Raw genomic sequence first — 18,117 nt, 5'->3', positions numbered from 1 at the left:
TACAAAAAATAACTATTTTATTTTGTAGATTTTCTTGCAGTGCAGTGGCGAAATACCCATAAAGGATTTTTTTGGAGAGATTTCCATTCGGTTTTGCAATGATTATTTCAATGATTGTTTACAAACATATAAGACTCATTGTTGCAACAAAACCTGAATTTTTCATTAAACTGAATTACAGCAGATACATTTATATCAGTTGATAATAAATTTACCGTGCTACAATTTTGTAACAATATTTTCTGCTCGATTTCATCTTATAGATGAAATTCAGATTGGTTTACGAAGCAGGAAATAAATTTCAAATCGTAATTTTGTCAAGATTAAGCCAGACCAAACGCAGGTTACTTTTAAAACAAAGTTACTGTTTTGTTGAGTGACGTATAAGTTAAGGCGACAGATTTTGGTTCTACTTGGACATATTTTGCCCTATCCTAAATCAAAACATAGTTTCCCGCAAGCGATTTACCGTTGTTTACCGGTGATAGGAGGGCTTTATCTTTACCGATCCGCCTGGGCACCTCATCCGTTATTATATCTATGGAAGATATGTTATTAACTTATAATTAATTAAACATATATTAAATTATGAACTGTTTTCTTTAAACGGAGTTTAGAAAAATGCACCAGTTTTCATAATATTAAGAAGAATTCTCTCAGTTACCTCGGAATATCTGAAAAATGAATTAATTCTAGCCTGTACTAATGCCGATTCTATCCCGACGGATAATCCTCGACTCTTTGTACCGTTATTATCGCGAAAAGTGTCCTCGACACCCAGGGCCATTGTTTCTAAACTAAAAAGCCCGTGCTGTAAATTGAACGAATAAAAGAAAGAAAGTAGTACGGTGCGGGACAATTACTGCCCTCGGTTATTTGTAAGACATTTCACTCGTAATCCGCGCCACCGCTAGAGTTTTGTCGGAATTATGAAAGCTTAAAGCATTTTACTTTGTCTTTTTTTAACAGCTGCATGATTCAAAAAACGGTCGAAAATTTTAATTGCAAATAATAATGTACTTTTCCGTTAATCAGTTACATTATTCGTGTATTTCAAAGAAGCCTATCATGGTATCTAAAAGGTGCGTACGGAAATAAAGTGACCAATGAGGTATATTATCAGAGTACGAATTGATCTTATACCGGTTCGTCTTGGAAGAGGCTTCCTCCTATAACTTTTCTATTTTTTTCAGATAAAATCGAGATTTGGTATATTAGTATACAACATAAATTAGGATTAATTGACGTATTCAATTGTTTTTGGTCACTTCCTGTCTCACCGGAAATTACTACAACTTTTGATTTTTAAATGGCACCCTCGGCATAGTTCTACTTTATTCGCTGGAATATTCACTTCACTTAAGGAAAAAATATATTTTTAAAATTTCAATTTAGTGCCATGGATGTGTTAAAAACACTAATTTTTGAACAAGGAGCCCTGGAAAAATAGATTTGATCTAATGTTTTTCGTGTCTTGTCCTGGCCGTTTAAAAGATGCTGAAGTCGTATTTTTGATCATATCTCAATTTTTTTAAATGGAACAAGAGTGGCTCATTAACATACTTGGAAAACGCATTTTTTTGCGAATAATTTGGTACCACACACTTGGTATTGCGAGTCAAAAATTGTCGTTAAAACCCAAATGTTACAATTTACAATTTCAAATAAATCATATGCGAAAATGTCAAAAGTTGAGAAGAATGTCATTTTCTATCGAATAAAGTAGAGATATACCGGGGGTGTCATTTAAAAATCAATAGTTGTAGTCATTTCCAAACAGGAAGTAACCAAAAACAATTGAATACGTCAATCAATCCTAATTTACGTAATATACTAACATACAAAATTTCGTTTTTTTATCAGAAAAAAACAAAAAGTTATAGGGGTGAGCCACTTTTGAGGCGCACCCGTCATATTACTATCTCAAAATGATTTAATAGACTAAATAAAACTTCGAGAGAGTCCAGTAATTTAATACTTTGTAGCTACCTAGACTTTTGTAGTACTCTTAGTAACAGTCGCTAATCGTAGTAATATTTTCTAAAAAATGTTAGTAAAAGCTATTTTATTGTACAATATACGATAGAGGGCGCGTTGGTGGAAGCTGGAAGAGATATAACAATTAAGAACCTTTCATATTTTAACTGATCCAGTCAGATGACTTGACTTAAAATTTTAAGAAAACGATTACAAAACAGAAATACCAAAATTATAATAATATTTGCCTTTATACCTAACCTAAAGAAACATTAAGGGTCTGTCCGCTACCGGTTAACTGAGTATCAATCGACATGAAGTTACGCGAATGGGGTTTGATTGGTTTTGTTTCAATTTTTTTTACGAATTATGGAAGTTTCTTTTTATTTTAATACGACTTTGATTTGTTTTGAATGTCTGGAATGTCTTTAAAATTTAGTGTATCATGTCAGATTTTCATTAAGCTGCTGTATCGTAATTTCCGGATAGTTAGATAAGGTCAACTGCTAGAAGATAGAAAGTAAAGCTAAAGGCGGGTTCTTATTAGTCGATTTTATTGATCAATATCATTGAATCTATGTCACTGAAATAAAACAGATTAATGTGAACATTATTTCAACCATATTGTTCAATGTTTTCGCATTTCTAGAAAATTGGAAGCCATTTCTACTTTTGGTAGACCAATCGTATCGATTCAATGAAATTGAATAGTGCTTGCCCGTGAGAACAAGCTGAAACAAGTGTTCAGTCGCATCGAAGTGTTTTTCGGTGTGTGTTTCTGTTGAAATAAGTAAATCAAAATGTCGTTTAAACGGAGGGATCTCCATGTGGCAAAATTACTGGAGTTATATCAGGCAGAGGAATGTTTATGGAGCTTCAAATGTGAAAATTATAAAAATATAACGCTACGGGAAAAAAGTTATGAAAATATTCGCGTTTGGAAATGGACATACAATCTTTAACTTTGAATTTTGAGTTACTTTAGTTTGCAATTATACAATTTAAGATATAATAAAGCATTGTGTCAAGTTTTCTTCTCCAGCTTGTCTAATTTTAATTAAGTAACATTAACTCCCATTTTCTCCATAATTTTCTTCTAGGACTTGATCCAGTTCTCTTCTGAACCCCTCTTATAGGCCTATTTGTATTAAAGATCAGTTTTATTACACACATTTTTTTTGGTAAATCCAAATAGTTTTAGTGATTCGTCAACTTAATGATTATAGACAAACGCAATAACTATATTACAGAATCAGTTTTGATAGCTATTTAAATCCGATTTCTTAGTTTAAGGTTATATTTATTAAAACATTTAACACTTTTGACCTCGAAAGTATTGGCTAATTAAAATGGGAGAAATATATTTTAGATATATCGTAAAGTTATTAACATCCGACGTTAATGATTTTCTTTCAACAAACAACTTAAAGCTTTACTATTAATTTGAATAAAAAATTATTAGGACTTTATTTCTGGAAAAAATAGTTTTTCTTGTTTTTCGATTTCCCATCTATTTATTTACTGCAATTTATCTTTTCAGCTTCGACGCCAGAGAGAAACCGTTGAAGGAGGGCAAACATTGGATGGATGAGAATTATGTGGGTCAAAGAGCACAGTTCCGGTATCAAGATCGTCCCGCAATATTAATATTGGACGCTGTGAGAGACAGTGACGGGGGCGTGTATTTTTGCCGAGTCGATTTCAGACAAACTCCCACCAGGAATATAAAAGTCAATTTGACAGTCATAGGTAAGTCCAAATAAACTAGTCAGATATTTTCTACAATTCCAATCAATGACAGTCATTTTGCATTTCATTTAATTGTAAAATTTTTGAAACTCCTAAAAAGATTGTTATTTTCCATTTTTTTTTGCTTCGTAAAATTTTAGTATTAATTGATATTATTGATAAATTTCTTCTCCTCTACAAAATGACAATGTCATTTCTCAATCTAACGTTTGGGATTAGAGACACCATTGTCAACTTTCTTGATTGAAATATGAACCTCATTTTCTTTATTTCGCTATTCTATAAGTTATACAGGGTTGTTCACCACATACGACACGGAGTATTGTAGCTAAACGGTTAGATTTTTACAAATTGTAAGTTTTGGGTTCGTTGAAGGACTATTAGGGCTACAATTTAAAAATAATTTTACAAGATACACAGTGTCCCAAATAAGTAAAAAATATTATAGTTGTATTTTTTAAAATAGAACACCCTGTATATTATTTTATTTTTAGATTCTACGATTGAAATAAAGGTAAATTTTATTAAGGTTTATCACGCTTAAACCTTACCGTTTTTGATATATTTCCAGTTTTATGAAATTGCAGTAAAAATTTTAAGCCTTCATTTCTCCAAGGGTATTTAGAATTAGAATGAATTAGAATGAGTGGGAGGGGGGTTAATCACTGCGACCTTACAGATCCATTGTGTCCCCCTTTCTTGAGTCATAACTCATCATACAGTCCCAGGGCTTTGACAAAAGCCAGTATCTGGGACGGTTTTATAGAGGGTAGTTCTCCATCTCCAATATCAGTCGTACCCAAATTCATGGCACGAATTTCTCCAAGGGTATCGACATTTTTTATACTAAATATCTACTGAAGTTTATTTATTGATCAGATATTGTGTTGCAATAATAAACAAAATTCTACCTTATACAGAGTGTCTAAAAATTTATATTAAATAATTACTAGCTTTAAACGGCAATAACTTGTTTAATTTAAATAGAACACCCTATATATTTTACGAGAATCAGACGCACAATTTAATTGTCTATCAAATTGTATTATACCATTTTTACCTATCTCTTCAAGTTTTCGAAAAAAAATGAATTTTCTAATAATTTATCACTATATTACCTTATTTATCACTATACCCATGGAATATTGACATTTTAGATTATTTTTAAAGATGTAACAAATTTTCAAAAAGCACAGATACTAATATTGTCGATATATGTCTCTTATTTCATTAAAAGATAAACTCAATATGATTCCAGTATCAGTATTCAAACTACATTAATTGACTGTTTACGTTGATTAATAATAATTGCTCCAAATTTTTTAGACAATGTGGTAAAAAGTAACACCTTATAAATTTTATTTCATTTTGTAACGAATGTTTATTTATAACAAGAGAGACGTTCATTTTCATAACTTATTATCGTATTGATTTCTGAGTCAAATCCACATTTATTTAGAATAATTTATTAATGAAAACAATTAAGTGTGTAATTAACTAATTTTTGGTCGGAAATAATGGTGGTATGTTAATAATTAGTAATATAATTGGTATATTATTTTACAAAGATTTAAATAGTTTTCTTTTTGTAAACAAATGGGCTTGCAATATTATTATTTTTGCCACCTGTACATTTTGTACATATGTTACTTTAAAAAAATCTAAATTGTCAATATTCCATGGGTATAGTGATAAATGAGTTCTAAATTATAATAAAATGCATTTTCTACGAAAACTTGAAGAGATAGGTAAAAAATGGTATAATTCAATTTGATAGACAATTACATTGTGCATCTTATTCGCGTAAAATATACAGGGTGTTCCATTTAAATTAAACAACTTATTGCCGTTTAAAGCTAGTAATTATTTAATATAAATTTTTAGACACTCTGTATAAGGTAGTATAATTTTTATTATTACAACACAATATCTGATCAATAAATAATATTCAGTAGATATTTAGTATTAAAACCTTTAATACCCTTGGAGAAATGAAACCCTAAATTTTTTACTGCAATTTCACAAAATTGAAAATATTTCAAAAACGGTAAGGTTTAAGTGTGATAAACCTTAATCAAATTTACCTTTATTTCAATCGTAGAATCTAAAAATGAAATAATATATAGGGTGTTCCATTTAAAAAAATACAACTATAATATTTTTTACTTATTTGGGACATTCTGTATCTTGTAAAAGTATTTTTAAATTGTGGCTCTAATAGTCCTTCAACGAACCCAAAATTTACAATTTGTAAAAATCTAATCGTTTAGCTACAATACTCCGTGTCGTATGTGGTGAACAACCTTGTATACAAAATATTACATGGTTTATAAACATCATCATAGCCTGAAAATATTTTAGTTTAATTTATAATTTAGAGTGTCCTAAAAAAGCATTGATAAAGTTATAAGTTGTAAGCATTTAAATTGTAACATCCATCTTTATGTACACAATAGGGAGTCAGCATAACATTCTGCATAGGGCACTATATTAATTCTTGATGTTGCCATTATCTTATTTACTGAAAATTACATCCGAAAAGTGCTTAAAAACCCACAATGAATTTACCTTTATTAACACTTAGCTATATTTTCTTAACCGTCAAAGATAATAGAATACTAAAAAATATCTATACCTATGTGGCGGATTCATCTCTTCAAAAAAATCCTTTATGGGTATTTCGCCACTGCACTGCAAGAAAAATCTACAAAATAAAATAGTTATTTTTTTTATAAACACTTCTGGCGTTAAACCTAAATGGACGCTACTTGTCAGAAGTTATGTTTACAGTTATAAAAATTTACCTAACAAAGAAAAAAATGCTTAACGTTTCGGAAAGTTTTCTCTTTCCGTCGTCGGAAGCAAAAAAATATGAAGAATAAAGAAAAAAAATATTTAAAATATTTAAATTGAACTATTAGTAAAGTGTTTTATGCTCTTTCATTTAATATTTAAAAATGAATCTGCCCATATTACTCGAACAAATATATTTGAAAATGTTGACATGTCTCTACTACTTTTTTTACGTATTTACGTGTGGTTATAATTTTTTTCCTGCATTTTATTTACCGCGTGTAATTAATAAGGCTATTAACCGCACGTGTGTATCGTGTATTTTCGCCATAATATAACAGGCCGTAGGCAAAATATATTATGAATATTGTATAACATAATTACACTGTCCATAACAGATATTGGCCACAACGATAAAATAAATCATATTATTTATTAATACATTACGTCAAAAATTAATTTTTAAAATTAATTTAAATATTGATTTTTTTTATTGCCTTTATTTTATTAGTCGCGTTTTGATTGTTATTCCACTCACAAACGGTTTCAGATATAACAAAAACTACAATACAATTGGTTCAACTATTAACCTCCAAAGCCCTTGAATTGGCTATAAAAAACATAATTATTTTCAATCATGACATACAGGGTTTCTCACCGTAGCCGTTCATTAGAAGTTTTTGAGGTTAGGAAAGACTTAGGGTTATTTAAAAGTTCCTTCCATTTAAAAATATTTTCAAGGTCACACCACTTCCGGTTACACCGGAAGTCGCCATTAACTTCCTTATTTTAAATGGAACACCGTGTATATTATTTTACTTTTGGATTTCTAAGAAAATTTTATGATGAGCTTTATTACGTTTCCCTATATCTATTTTCAACTGTTTCTCAGATATCTTGATTTATTTGAAAATTTTTACAGATTTACCCCTATCTTTAACAGTGGATCTTTTACTCATTTTGAATCGGTGATAAACGCTTCTGCGGTAAACCGAAGCAGAGGACTAATACTTTCGAAGTCCATATTGGCAACAAATTTATTGCATACAGGGTGTCCAAAATTTGATAACTGATTAGATTATTTTCAAACTCAAAAAAATTCATTTTTTCAAATGAAACACCCTTTATATTTTTCGATAGTTGGATGCAGAATTCAATTCTGCATCGATTTGCTATAACTTACCCTATGCCCATTTTCAACGGTTTTCTTGTTAATCCGTATTTTTTACTCAGCAGTTGACATTAATGTTTCAAGATCGCTGGATTGGTCCACAAAGACCCTGGAACTGGCCGCCACGATCACCCGATTTAACGCCCCTCGATTTTTACCTCTAGGGGCGTATAAAAGAGCTCGTGTACTCTACGTCTGTACGTACTAGGGACGAGTTATTAAACCGTGCTAACCATGTAAGCTTACTTAATCACATGCCCAGACAAAATCACGGAGGTTCACAGAGAAACACATTGCAGAGCTTTCAATGTTTCACACACAAACATAGCGGTCACTTCGACACAATAATTTTGTAATATAGTAGGTTAGGGCACAGCGCATGGGTCAGATACATAACAGTTGATTAAACAGCAGCGAACTGGCTTATATGAGAGCTGTGTACTTCTACGTCTGTACGTACTAGGGAGAGTGCATTGCAGAGCTTTCAATGTTTCAACTTAAATAGCGGTCCTTCAGACAATAATTTTTGTAATTATAGTAGAGAGTGCAGAAGGGGGTTTCACCATCAGTGGAGGGTGGAGGGGCGCACAGCGCATGCGCTTCTGAAATCAGCTAGGAACATGTAAAATAGGCTAATAAACAAAGAATAAACGGGTTTGAAACTGCTTTGAACAGCTTTTGAACAGCTTTGAACGGGTTTGAATAAAAACTGAACAGGTCTGTTGTTTTACGCTAAAAAGCCGTTCAAAGCTGTTCAAAAGCGGTTCAAAGCAGTTCAAACCCGTTTATTCTTGTTTATTAGCCTATTTTACATGTTCCTAGCTGATTTACGCGCATGCGCTGTGCGCTCCCTCCACCCTCCACTGATGGTGAAACCCCCTTCTACCTCTACTAATTATTGTGTTTACTTTTTTTATTACGGTAAGGATACACTAACGTCTAGTGTTAATAATTAATGCCTCACCGTTACTGTTATACGTTTGCTTTGTTATGTTATGTTATATTTTATATGATTTCACTTTTGTTTTGATCCTGTTTTGTTCGTATGTTCTAAAAACATTCAATTTCGTTACTTTAATATAATTATTTTATTTTAAAAAACGCACAAACGATATTGTCGATTCTGCCAAAAATTGAATTAAAATAAAAAATAAGGATTAACAAAAAAACCGTTCAAAAGGGGTATAGGGAAAGTTATAGCAAATCGATGCAGAATTGAATTCTGCATCCAACTATCGAGAAATATACAGGGTATCTCATTTGAAAAAATGAACTTTTTTGAGTTTGAAAATAATCTATTCAGTTATCAAATTTTGGACACCCTGTATGCGATAAATTAGTTGTCAATATGGACTTCGAAAGTATTAGTCCTCTGCTCCAGTTTACCGCAGAAGCGTTTATCACCAATTCAAAATGAGTAAAAGACCCACTGTTAAAAATAGGGGTAAATCTGTAAACATTTTCATATAAATCAAGATATCTGAGAAACAGTTGAAAATAGGTATAGGGAAATTTAATGAAAGTCATAAAATTTCCTTAGAAATCCAAAAATAAAATAATATACAGGGTGTTCCATTTAAAATAAGGAAGTTAATGGCGACTTCCGGTGTAACCGGAAGTGGTATGACCTTGAAAGTATTTTTAAATGAAAGGGAACTTTAAAAAACCCTAAGTTCCAAAATTTTAAACTTCTAGGTTTTTCCTAACTTCAAACACTTCTAACGAACGGCTACGGTGAGAAACCCTGTATATTTACAGAGCGTTAAATATCTTCCGCACTGTGTTCATAGTTCCAAAAATAAAAATCGTTGGCGGTAGTATATCAAAATTATTGGTATAGGCTACTAAAGAAGATGGATTGTCAGCAGAGGGTCTGGAGTATTTCTTGAATTAAGATGAATTATATTTATCCTATGAAAGGTATTATAAGCAGTGTGTAAAAAAAGCCAGAAAATATAGTTTACAAGTGTAAATTACGGCTGTATTATCAAATTGAAAATTTTAAAACAGAGAAGTTTATGTCGTTCGATTCATCGAAATAAAATAGCCGTAGAAATATAATTTCTAGAAAGAAAAACAAACAACAAAAAGATAGGTAATTATGTACATCGCAGTAACGCTGTATCACAGTTGGATTAGAGTATCACAGGTGAGTATCACAGTTGGTGGTATATATTAATATATTTCATAAAGTTCAAAAATATTTTTAATGTTTTCTTCTTCGGTTAAATTTGCACAAATTTCACTACGTATCTACTTCTTTCTACCGTATATTGAGGACATTCACATATAATGTAAGTTACTGTCAACTCAACATGACAGAATATGCAAATTGGAGACATCTCTCTTTTAAGCCGATATGCATGAGTCACTGCAGTATGCCCAATACGAAGACGATACACTCTGGAGTCATCCGCTCGTCATCCGGTTGACGGATCCTGTTTTATTGCGCACAAGTTTGAAGGTTTACCTGTCCACTCATCGTGCCATTCCCTTTCTGTTCTTGTATGTAATTGTATTTTAAAATCATATTTACTAATATTAGGGAAATCAATTGTATATCTTCTAGCAGCTTGCTAAGCAGCTTTATCTGCTATTATGTTGCCAAGTATATTCGCGTGGCTTGGAATCCATACAAACATGAGTTTCATTAATTTTAGACACGATCTCTAAAGAGTCAGAAACAATTAACACTCTAGTTTTATTATATTCCTTATTGACAGGATAAGGCTTTCCAGATCGCAAAATGTTCTGTGAAGAAAGCTTGATGCTTCATGTTCCAAAGTATCTTGTGGAAGTATACAGGGTGTCCCAGCCTAAGCGTACATTAGAAGTTTCTAGAGAACTGCAACATCTAGCCTGGAGATTTTTTGCATATCATAGTTTCACAACGAGATCTATCGATTAAAACTATTTTCAATATGGCGGCACTTCCGGAAATACCGGAAGCTGACAGCAACTTTCATATTTTAAATGGGTGCCCCAATTTTTTATTACATACTTAAATTCTCTGTGAAATTCTATGAATTTTGATATTAAACACTCTATATCTAACATTGACCGTTTTTGAAAAAAATATGTTTAAAATTTTTGAACGAAAAAAACTTCCCGTCAAAAATGTGTGTATAGCCTAAACGTCAAATTTAGTGATTACCACAGCCACTGTACCATAAAGAGAAAACATGTGGCTATCTATTTCAAAAGTCAAATTGTTCGAATGTCATATAATAATGGTCGCAGAGCTGTCATAGAATTGAGCGATTAAAAAATTATTATAAATCATTTTTTTGGAAATGATTTATAATAATTTTTTAATCGCAAATACATACAAATGGAAACCCACTTTTTTTATTTCACTAATGAAAAGGCTTTTCACTTCGTTACTTTTTGACTATACATGTTCCTATACCTAAAATAAATCGTTTTTAAGTTATTTAAGATTTAGTTTTAAAGCGTATATTTTTCTTGATTTTAACCAGTAGTCTATGACTTTAAACGTCAAGTGATGTAAAACAATAGATCTGGCCATGTCATATTGTGATGTTTTGTTCAAAAAGTAGTATCATTTCCGAGCCAACTTTACGCTGCTTTTTTTTCGATCATAGGGAATATTATTAATATCAACTATTACATATCACTGAAGAACGAAAATACCAGATATATTTTTATAAATACATTTTTTTAACTCTTAAGGCAGCAGTATTTACAATATAGGAAACTCAAATAATTAGTTTTTTAACAGATGGATATAAATTATCTGACTGTCAAAAACTCACCTTTGACATTTAGTTAGTCAAAGGAAGCTAGACAAAATCAAGAAAAATATACGTTTTTAAATTAAATCTTAAATAACTTAAAATCGATTTATTTAAGGTATAGTTAAAAAGTAACGAATTGAAAAACCTTTTCATTAGTGAAATAAAAAAAGTGGGTTTCCATTTGAAAAAAAATGTTTTATGATCATTTTTTAATCGCTCAATTCCATGACAGCTACCGCCATTATTATATGACAATTTAAACAATTTAATTTTTAAAATAGATAGCCTCATGTCTTCTCCTTATGTCACAGTGGCCGTGGTAATCACTAATTTTGACTTTTAGGCTATACAAATTTTTTGGACAAGTAGTTTTTTAGTACAAAAATTTTATTTATTTTTTCTCAAAAACGGTTAATGTTAGGTATAGAGTGTTTAACATCAATATTCATAGAATTTTACAGAGAATTTGAGTATGTTATAAAAAATGGGTATATCCATTTAAAATAAGAAAGTTGCTGTCAACGTCCGGTATTTCCGGATGTGCCGCCATATTGAAAATATTTTTAATCGATAGATCTCGTTGTAAAACAATGATGTGCAAAAAATCTCCGATCTAGATATTGTGGTTCTCTAGAAACTTCTAATGTACGCTCAGCCTGGGACACCCTGTATACTTCCTAGTATTTTGTGGAACTGTCGTTGGCATATTTCAGGCGATGTGTCTTGACGTTTGAGTTTATTCACTTCTAATATTCGTCGAACTTTATTATGTCTATCCCTAAATTTCTTAAAAGTTAGAGTAACAGCTAATCGTGAGTATTTTAGTTTGAATTCTTTGTTATACGTTAAAACTACAAAATAAAAAACATACTGCCAAAGCAAGTATTTATATGTTTTATACTTTTTCTTAAACTATTTATATGTTTTATACTTATAGTTTAACTTATATTTGTTATATTATATTACTACAATACTTTCAGATATTAGATATTATCTCGGATTTCAGATATCAGATATTATCTCGGGCTGAATTCATATTATATTGCTCGCTAATCCAAATGTTGAAAATGTTAAAACTTTTATTGTCCTGCTGTAATATTGTATGAAGCTAGTCTAGAAATTTAAATAATATATGACTTGTATTTAAAGTAGCATTACGACATTCTATAAAGTCTTAAGTATGTTTTATTTTAAAACCGTAACATGAAATCCTCTCTAAGGGTTCCCTAAGGTGCATCTTGTAACATGCTTTGTAATGGTAAGCTGCACAAAATCAAAGCCTTAGCTTCTACTTACAATATTAATGCTAATTTATTCCAAAGACATGCAAATTTGATAGAGGTTACTGCATATTTATGATTAGTAATGAAGAATCCTGATTCGTCATGAATACAGTAGGACACTGTTTACTTTTCTTCAGCTAAATATTTTATGGAATAACTTTATAAATACAGAATTAAAAAAAACACTCTGTTTCTAATGCAATTTTAAAATTCTTAGAAATTTTTTAAAATTTCTACATTTTCAGTCATTCGTTAATATTACATACAGTTAAGGATTATTTTAATAATATTTTATGTAATTTAATAATAAGTGAGTTTTAGGGGGGGGGGGCAGAAAGTATTAAAATTTAAATAAAGGTAATATTATTTTATGCATTTTCAGGAATTAAAAATAATCTTATATGGTCTTAAATTATTTTTTAATTTAAATTGTGATAGAAATTCTGTCAATTTAAATATATAATTTGTAATAGAGAAAAAGATTTCTCTATTGCAAATTATCCCGAGACAAGATTTGTTTCATTTATTTTGGGGGTACGTCTGTTATCTGTGGTTAACTTGCAATATAATAAACACAAAATAACTATTAATTTCATTTAACTAATCACTTGATTGCATTTTTCATCATTTTATTGTTTACGATACAATAATTTTTGTTAATGCTAATAAAATTAGAAAATGCAGTCTCTAAAATATGCGCTCTGTTTAAACAATTTTAATTGGTATATGATATAAATTATTTAACAGGTATGTTCAATAAGCATATCAAAATCAATGTTGTTGTTAGATTAGAGAATGTTGTAATAAAATAGTTTTATATTATACTAGCGTGTACCAGCGATTTCGTTCGCGTCGAATTAATCATTTGTAATGGTGATGATAAAACAAAGCAAGAATTTCCATTAACATAAAAACTGAATAAAATTTTCGCACATTTATGTCAGCATGAGAAAAAACAATATGGCGATATTATTATATAACTTGGTAATATTTGAGGGGTAGTTTCATCTCGTTGGAATTTGACTTTCGAAAAATCCGTTTGCCAAAAATAAGGTTTTTCGTCAAGCAGTTTAAGCAGAATCGTGGTTAAGAAATTACCTAACTTTTTGGAACGCCCTGTATGGTTTTTTAAAAAATTTCAAAATATGTAAAAAAACCAAATAAATTATGCTTGCCCAAGCGTTTTCCCGAAAGACTAACCGTTTTTTAAATAACAAATATTGTAATATTTGAGGGGCGTTTCCACCCTCTTGGAATTTGAGATTCGAGAAACCTCTCCTTATCGAACCTATACACCCCACAGTCAATCCGTTTGCCAAAAATCAGCTTTAAACGTCAAGCAGTTTAATCAATGGTCAAATTTTATGAAACACCCTGTGTAAATTTGTTTCTGTATACATTTTTAAAAAATTTTAAAATATGTAAAAAAACAAAATAAAATATACGTGTTTAAGCGTTTTTTCGGAAACTTGACCGTTTTTTAAATAAAAAATATTGTAATAATTGAGGGGCGGTTTCACCCTCTTGGAACTGGAATTTCGAAAAATCCCTTCTTATCGAACCTCTACGCCCTAGAATCAATCTGTATGCCAAGATTGAGCTTCTTACGTTAAGTAGTTTGAGTAGGATCGCGTGATTAATCAGTATGTCAGTCACTTAAGGATTTTATATATTAGTATAGATTTTATTTTATAAATTATTTTTTGCATAGACTTTGACTTTCTTTGTGTCAGGCTCGTAATATAGATATTTTTATACAGGGTGTCCCAATATTCCGAGAGCTACCGCATATTTTTGGAATCAAAATAAGTTCACTGGACACAATTTACCTCCATATAAAAGATATCCCCATACTGATATACTTGTATACTAATATACCAAAGTAACTTTAAAAATAAATCCTTTGAATTCAAATATAAATATAAAAAAACATTTAGAGCAAAAAAGGCGAAGGCGCTGGTTTAAAAGTTTTCTTGACTAAGGACACGGAGGGGCGCTTTAACTTAAAACTTTACTATTAAGTTTCATATCTATCTTAATAGATGGTTATTTTCGTTTATCTATGCAATAAATGTCATAAATTTTCAGTTAATTAATTAATTTAGGTGTTGATGCCTTCTAACGGACAAACGAGGCACTTTTATATAGAGGTAAATTGTGTTTACAGTTGTGGGTTGGAACCTATGGTGTTACACAGCAAAATAAAACACCGAATCACCACAATACACCAAAACACTTTTACTTTTACAATGGACGCGCGTTTCGCTAGCCATGTTATATCAGCAGATGATCAAGACTTCTTTTACTTCAATTTAGTAAACAACGGTTTAAAGTTTCTATTGCCCAACTGGTGGCGCTTTGGAGAAAATCGTCGTGGGTGTTGAAACTGCTATTCAGCACTTACCCGAGGCTTCTAAAGTATTTACAAGAGAGGCTTGTAGAAATCAGTTATCAAAAAATATCGTTTCAAGTAAATCATCAAAATCTAACAAGGAGCACAATATTGACAAGAGTTTGCGTAACAAAGATGGTTTATACTTAAAAGCTGATAAGGGAAATAAGGTTGTTATATTAGATAAAAAATAATATTACGATAAGGATAACAACTTAATCGATAATGGTCCCTACATAAATTTGAAAAAGAATCCTTTGTCTAAGATGGTAGCAGACGTTAAAAAAAACTCTTAAAGAATGTAACAACCTTATTGATTTTTCTTAAAAAGAAAACTGCAAGTATCCAATCCCTCATTACCAAAATTGTATGCATTGCCAGAAATTCATAAGCCGGATAAGTCTATGCGTCCAATTGTTTCGGCTGTAGGTTCTCCGACTTATAATTTGGCAAAATGGTTATCAAGGGAGTTCGAAAATTCGACTTAATCATGAACCCTCTTTCTCAGTTAAAAATAATATTGAATTCATTAACAAAATTAAAAATATACCATTGCATGAACGTGAAATTTTGGTCTTCTTTGATGTATCTTTGTTGTTCCTAAGTGTTCCAATTCCACATACTTCAGGCTACTTGAAAGAATTACTGAACGCAAATGGTTTCAACAACAAAACTGTGATTGAGTCTTGATCATCTGCTGATGATGCTAACATGGTTAGCGAATCGCGCGTCCAATGTAAAAGTAAAAGTGTTTTGGTGTATTGTGGTGATTTAGTGTTTTATTTTGCTCAATTGTGTCCAATTAAATTATTTTGATTCCAAAAGAACTATAAATTAGCAATCTTTATTATACAGCGTCTCCTTGGTATATATGGTTAGGTTTGCGACATTTAAAATGTCTATCATTTTTCATACTATATTCTGTGTGATCTATGTAAAATTTTCACATCAATTATAACATGAACTACGAGCTCATATTGTTAACGTGCAAATTTTTCTCTGTTGTATTTTTTATCATATTAGCGTTGAAATACCTTTCCTATAGGTGCTAATAAAATAGGAAATTAAAGTTTCTAAAATATACGCTCAGTTTGAATTCATAGCCGTTTTCTTAACGATGTAAAAGTAATTACATAAAGGCAAAGGCGAGTCCTCCAGAGAAAAGCCGTTGTCTTTTAGCCTGTTACGTCTCTCATTTCCTTCACTTTTCTGAAATTTTAAAATAATTTGCATTCAATTTATGAGCGCAACAAAGTAGAAACGACAGAGGGAACGCAAATTGGATAAGTTAATAGAACATTGATGTTTTAAAGGAGTTCCCAAGTATTTTTAAATAAAATATTATGTACTTCCGCGTTTTCTCGACTTGCGCGTTTCTAGAATCGGAAAATTCTTATTATTGGGAAATAAAAACGGACTAACAAAAGACTACGTCAGCTTAGGTCATATACATATACAGGCCCGGCAATGGATCTCTAGGCATAGGAATTACATGCATTGGAATGAAACGCCTATAAAAAGTCTATGCTTAAACAGAGATGGATAACAACTTCCCCGTTTCCACTTCCACTACGACTGTCTACTTAGACAAACTCCAATAAGATAACAAATTTTGGAAATTCCGCCACCTCCCATCCACTCATGATACCCATCTCCCTGCCCTTTATTTATCGCCATTATTTTATTTCCCTTCCCGCGCCTCCGCACCCCGCTATTCCGACTCCCGTCAGTTCATCACGGAGTTGCCAGGTCTACCGGTTTCGTCTGTAAGCTACCGATCTACCGATTTAAAGAAAAATCTAACGATATATTCAACTGCGTCTTTAGTTTTTACAATAGAAGCACTTTTAAAAAGCTGACTTATTTGACTAAAAATTAAGCGACTGCCGCGTTGGAATCTGTAGAATCTGACTTTATTATTGTTTCATTAAATTTTATTTAGTAATAACACACATACAGGTCATCGTTCTGTCTAGTTGCAGAGTTACAGAGATATTCCTAAAAATCCTTATTACTCCTTATTAGGCGCGGTATTGGCGACATGCCCGAAGAAGTTGATATCTTTTGAAAAGATTTTATTTCATTCATCTACTAAAGTTGAACCCATATTTTCCCCCAAAAAATGAAAAGAAAAAAAAATTAAGTTAGGAGACAACCTAAATTCGGACAAATATTTTAGTGATTTTCCCGTCAAAAAAATATACTAATATGAAAAAAGAGTTGAGAGCTACAGCTTTCCCATTGAAATGAAATTAATTTTAGATATCACTGATCAAAATTTGTACAAAGGTAAAAAGTGACTGCTATCCCTACTTGTTATAGTTTTATATGTTTTTATTAATATATTAATATTATTTAATTCAATATTTTTTTTAATATCAAATAATATACCTAGCTATTTCTAATTCTTGTTATATTTATTATATTTGTATTTTATTTGAGTGATCTATTATTACGACACATAGGAATGCTAATTTTGGACTTAAATATTATATTTTATTTCGTTTCTGTACTTTTAATTTTTGTTGAAGATCTACCGAGAATTTTGTTCTCGTATGGAATTATAATCTAACCAACCCGGCAACCCTGTTCGGCTACTCCTTATAAAGTTTTTTTCGGCCTAATTCCTTTGTCACAGCCGCGGCTTTGTCAAGCGCCGCCGCCGACCGACTGTGTCGGGGCGACTGCTAGGAAGATCGTACAGTATTGCCATTTCATAGAATTGCACTTGCTATTTTAGAAATGATTTCAAAGTTTTGCATGTTACTTTTCGTTTTAGAAAGAAGTTATGTGCCTAGAGAAAACATTCTTAAAATTGTTTCGTACTTTATTTAATATTTCATTAAGTAGGCAAGATAATGGGATTAGAAGATTTAGGATTTTGACAAGCCAACATAATTTCGATTTAATTGAATGGCAACACTGTCCGTCCTGTTTCTATTTTTTCGATTCTGTTCTATTAGTAGGCGGTAGCCCCCACACAAGCGTCTTAAA

At 31.1% G+C, this 18,117-nt stretch overlaps 1 protein-coding gene across 1 annotated transcript in view; it reads left to right on the top strand.

Moving 5' to 3' along the window:
• The first annotated feature begins 3,648 nt into the window (after window positions 1-3,648).
• Window positions 3,649-18,117, top strand: part of LOC115885855 — a 335,423-nt gene continuing 320,954 nt past the window's right edge. Inside the window, exon 1 of the mRNA XM_030904879.1 lies at window positions 3,649-3,726. The gene's annotated coding sequence lies outside the window, so the exon portion shown is untranslated. The remainder of the gene's footprint in view (window positions 3,727-18,117) is intronic.

The sequence above is a fragment of the Sitophilus oryzae genome, unplaced genomic scaffold, assembly GCF_002938485.1.
Source record: "Sitophilus oryzae breed Bouriz unplaced genomic scaffold, Soryzae_2.0 scaffold_460_pilon_pilon, whole genome shotgun sequence".
Lineage (NCBI taxonomy): Eukaryota > Metazoa > Arthropoda > Insecta > Coleoptera > Curculionidae > Sitophilus > Sitophilus oryzae.
This window is presented reverse-complemented; position numbering and strand designations above follow the sequence as displayed.